Source organism: Parus major, chromosome 15, assembly GCF_001522545.3.
Source record: "Parus major isolate Abel chromosome 15, Parus_major1.1, whole genome shotgun sequence".
NCBI classification, from domain to species: domain Eukaryota; kingdom Metazoa; phylum Chordata; class Aves; order Passeriformes; family Paridae; genus Parus; species Parus major.
The window spans coordinates 1,145,535-1,151,145 of NC_031784.1; positions in this window are offsets into that span (position 1 = coordinate 1,145,535).

Consider the following 5,611-nt stretch of genomic DNA (forward strand, 5'->3'; position numbering starts at 1 on the left):
GCTCAGGGATGCTCGGAGCGGGAATAGAGGGCCCGGAGCTCAGGGATGCTCGGAGCGGGAATAGAGGGCCCGGAGCTCAGGGATGCTCGGAGCGGTTCCCCCCCGGCCTCACCCCGGCGCTCCCGCTGCCTCCTCTCCCGCCGGGCGGCAGCGCTCGGTAAAACCTGAAAACCGCAAAGAAAAAGCCCTGTTAAAACACGAGACTGCCCTGTGCGCGTTCCTCCCCAAGCAGAAGGAAACCCACAGCGAAACACCCAGGCCTGCCCGTGTTTGTTCCACCTGTGGTTCCCCACCGGCTCCTCCTCACCCTCTCGTTTTGCCTTTCGTACACGTTTTCAGTGCCATCTTCCAAACATCATTCACAGGCAGCCGTTTCATCCCTATTCCTTTAATTCTGATGCTCTCCCCTGGGTGTCTTGAGTGTCTCTTTCCTCCTTCTTGTGGCAGCAAAAATGTAAATATTCGTGGCCCAGCAGTAAACACACTTGTAATAATATTTACTACAGCTGGGACACACAGCAAGCAAAGGACAGGTTGGTGAGAAGTAGTGAGTGTTTGAAATATACTGAGGGCAGAAATCATGTAAGAAGAGGGAAAATCCCTCCACAAACACTCTATGACAAAGCAACACCTTAAAATAGGGTTTTTTTCCACAACCTGCTGGTTTTATCCTGAAAAATCAGGCTCTGATCCTTCAGTCAAATGCAGCCATTCCCCTGTAGATGGCTAATCAACCAAAATCAGTGAGGTTCTATCTGTAGTCAGCTCCTGAAAGAGATGTCAAAGTTCATTAGTAGATATTACCCTAAAAAAATGAGTAAAGCATATTTTGGCAGATTTTAAAAAGCCTATTGTTCATGCAAGACATTATCCCTGGTTTGATAAGCCAAGTCAGGAAAGAATTCCTTAGCACAGAGATTTCCAGGGAGGAGCTGCAGAGAACTTTGTCAGGACTGTGCTTTGTGCTGTCATGGTTTACATGATTTTATTGTCAGTAGCAGCTAATTCAAATGTGGAAAAAGCAGAAAGAGGATATGATATGGATGCAATTTCAATGTAATTTTTCCCACAAGAGGGTAAAGAAGCATTTCTCATTGAAAAACTCATTCAAAAATGTGTAACTGCTTTAGTATCTTCTGCTTGATTGTAGATTTAGCTAGACACTACAAATACTTGTTGGATGAGTTTAAATATAAGAATCCAACAGCTGATGGTAAAACACAGCAGCTATCAAACATTTATGTCCTGTATCTTGAATTTGTAGATAATGTAGACAATTCATCTCATTTATAAGAAAAAGGTGACAAGAAATGCTATTTCTTTCCAAGGCAACTTTCACTGAGGGACCAAACCCCAATCCTATCATAATTCATAAACTACCAACATCTGTCTTCTTTGAATTGTGAAAAAAAAAAAAAATCAGTTTGATGTAAATTAGATGGAACATGAGATTATTCAGAAGTACTGACAGGCAGTAGAGGTCCTATTTATCAAGCCTGAGCTGGAGTCTGTGCGTTACTTGCATAAGAGAACAAAGTTTTGAAATTGCGCCTTGAGTCCATTGGCAGAGACTGTCATGGAAAAGAGGCAGAAATCAAATAACAAGGTGATAAAAATGGTAACCAAGTCTGGACAGAATAGATTTTGCTACGACTGTTTCTACTCCTATGGAATTTGATTTCATATCCAGTGCAGTAATTCAGTACCAGAATTTTCAGTACAAGCTCTGCCTCAGGTGATTTGTTTAGGCTTGCATTTTCAACCAAAGGAACTGAAGGAGTTAACTCCATAAATCACACTCAAAGAATCCAGATTAATTTCTTTCTTAATGCATTTATAATGAAAATATAGGTTGCTGTGAACAATTTATGACAACAGTTCAATTAGCACCAAACATGAAAACAGAGCAGGGTGTCTGAAGGCAGGGGACAGTACATAAGGAGTCCTGAAAAAGGAAACTATAACACTAAATAATACAGAAAATGTCATTACCTACCTTTGATACTGTCCAAATTACATCTCTAAACATTAATCAAAGCCATTTAAATTATCTGTAATCCTGAATATGTTTGGATTTTTGTGATGTTTGATTGCTCTAAAGTTTGTACGTTTAAAGTTAGATTCTGACCTTTCATTCATGGTGATTGTTGTGCTGCTCCTCAGTTTATCCAGTTGAAGGTTAGTTTGCAGAATCTATTGAACAACAGAACCTCAGGATTTTCAGTTTTGAAGTCTTTATGGGCTTTCATGACTATTAATAGACAAAACCAATATTTTCAGTCTTACATGTAGCATATTCCCTGCAAAAACTGTAAGGAAATAAGGAACGTGCTCAGAAGCAGGCGAGTGACTGCACCAAAATTGTCTTCCTAAGGTCAGTCAGCCTCTAAAAATGTCCAAATGTACCATATGATGTACTTCAGGCTGAAAATGCAGCCTTGGAGGGCTCTCAGCTCCCTCTCTATGTTTTGACAGCCATAATGTTGAAATCATGTGCAAATTCACTGACCCAAATCTAAAAAATGAAAGCAGAAAGAAAAACCCATCAAATCAAAGCTCCTATTTCCACGTGCAGGTAACAATTGCCAGGGGAACTCTCCAACCCCTGTGCAGGCGTCAGGGGTGTTCTGCACAATTTGTATTTTGTCATGCAGAAGTTCTGTTCATCAAATACATCTCCCCAGCATTTCTCAGGTGAAAACATGATCATATACTTGGAGAAGTAGCATTTTGTGTAGGTGATTGAGCATGACAACAGGTACTACAGCTACCCAAATTGCTGGGTTTTTGTTAGGGAATGCAAGAGTTATAAAGTTGTCTTGTTCTGTGCATGGGATGTATAATGTTCATCATAAAATGGAAAATAGATGAAGTGTAAGATTGTGCACAATTTTCTTCATATGAAAATGTGGGGGGTTAAGGCAAAAAATCATTGAAATTTGTGCTAAGTAGACTTTCAATATTAAAAGAAATTCAGAAAACTGTCAACCAACCCTCTGGACTGGCAGCAGAAGTGATCAGCAGGAATAACCTGACAGAACTTCAGAGAGCAGGTGTTGGGACGGTGATGTTCCAGCAGTTTCACACTCCTGACATACCTGAGTACAACAGGCACTGTAAGAACTCTGAGATGTAAAGTGGTGCTTGCTCACTCCCTGGCCTTTGGGCAGAATTTGAGCACCCTGGATCCACGTGAGAGGGTTTGGATGTGATCCCTCAGCACTGTCTGTCCCTCCAAGCCCTGCTGAGCTGCTACTCGCTCCGAGCTTGCCCTGCACTGTCCTGGCATCACTGCACCCTCCCAGGGACTCTGGCTTTCCCTCAGTGTCCTCAGATGTGAAATGTGCTATTGACACCACTTGCTTTGGGCATGGATGCAGAGAGGGAAATGCTGCACATACACACTGCTGTTCTTTAAATTAGTCTGACTGGGTCAGTATCTGTCTGTCTCATTTAATAGATCTCTCTGCTCTCATGTAATTATTCAGCCTTATCATTTCCATAACTCATTATCTTTAAAAATAGAATTTGAAATCCTTGGAATGTGATTGTGGCCACCTCACTGCAAGTGTCCATACAAAAGTTACATCCTGTGTTGTCCCATCTAAACAGGATTCCAAAAGGAACAACAGGAGAGGGATGCACCCCAGATTCTGCCAGAGTTCTGAGGTCACATAAAGCAACAGAGTGAAAAAATACTCAACATTCAGTTTTATGCCATCCCTGTGCCTGGGTACATTATCATCTCTCTTCTGCCTTCTGTGCTTTGTTTGCAGTTAGGAGTATTGCCATTTAAAGTGATTTTATTATACTCCAGTGTCAGCATCTATCCTTGTAATAGAGACATAACTTGTATCTCTCACAGTTCCTCTCTGGTGCTGCGTGCAGACAGCATGGCCTGCCTTTGTATTCAGCACATCTGAAAGGGCTTTTTCTACCATAGGGCCTGGCATTGTCATCTCTTTGGCTGACAGATGTTTTTAACAAGGACTGGGGATCACAAGGCAGCGATGTTTGCAAAAGGCATCAGCTCCCCTGGTCACTGAACTTCCCTGGTACACGAGAGGTATCTACTGCAGGCATGGAGAATTTGGGGTGCCACAGGTGGATACCCTTCAGCCTCAGGTCTCAAGAGGTGCCTTTTTGGACCAGGAGACCACTCCTCAAAATGTAAATGACCAGACAAAAACCCAGTAGATATTGAAATCACTGATATCAGAGCGATTAAATATGTGGCCTTCCATCCTACCATTCAACACTGCTACCAAAACACCCCCAGTTGTAAATACTCAATTACCAGTAACATTTGGGACTATGAGACATAAAACACAAACACGATTTCATCATTTGAGGATGGCAAACGCAACAGAATTTGGACAGAGCCAAGAATGCTTATTTATTTTCATATGGCAAATACTCACTGAGGTTCCTGGCAGTATTTTTTTTCAATCTGTAATGATTCCTCTCTTTGTTTCTTTGTTTTATCCAAGTGTTATAACCTGGTACTACATACTCTTGGGAAGGACCACGCTGCAATAATTATGACCTTTAGATTCTATTGCAATGGAATTTTATAGCCCACTAAGTCTGTGCCTTACACAGCATTTTTCATGTGTGCATTTTGTAGTATTTATACATATTAATAACCTTTGGAACATTTCACCCAGAAGTGTTCCTGATTCCACTTACTCCTTCTCTTCTTGTTTACATAAAGTAAAATAAATTAAGATCTGTTGATGAGTTTTAAGGATGAATACCATGAGCCACTCTGGGATGTTTCCTGCAATGGGAATTAGTGTCCTGGTTTCAGCTTTAAGACAATTACTTGTCTTCATATGTACTTACTAAAGAAACAAAAAAAAAATCTATCAGATACTGGCAAAGCTTTTGTCACCTCCCTGCTGCATCTCTGGATTTGCCTGCAAAGCTTTGGAATACTCCAGTCCCACGTGTTGCAGGCTGCACCCTGGAAAAGGAGAGCGGCTTCAAAGCGCTGCGTTAACCAGCGCTTCCAACACGTGCTGACCCCTTCCGCTCCCTGGAGCATCCCAGGGATGCGCGGAATGGATCCGGGCTCCGGGAACGCTCGTGTCGCTACCGGATCCTCGGGCAGGACAACCGAGGCACAGCCGCCCCCCAGGAGCCGGGAGAAACCTCCTTGAAGGCGGATTTAAGCGCCGAGCTGCTCTGAGGCTGGGGTTGCGGGGAGATTCCCGGGTGGGATCGCGGGGATGGATTCCGGGGATGCGTTCCCGGGCTGGATTCGATCCCCCGGCTGTGTTCGCAGCGTTCGCAGCTCCCCCTGGCGCAGGAGGAGCGCCGTGACCGCGGGAGCGCTCCGGGAGCGCCGCGCCCCGGCCGGGCGGCACCGCCGCATCCCGCTCCGCATCCCGTTCCACATCCCGTTCCGCTCCGCATCCCGCTCCGCATCCCGCTCCGCATCCCGTTCCGCTCCGCATCCCGCTTCGCATCCTGCTCCGCATCCCTCTCCGCATCGCGCACCGCTCCGCATCCCGCTCCACATCCCGTTCCGCTCCGCATCCCGCTCCGCATCCCGCTCCGCATCCCGCTCCGCATCCCGTTCCGCTCCGCATCCCGCTCCGCATCCCGC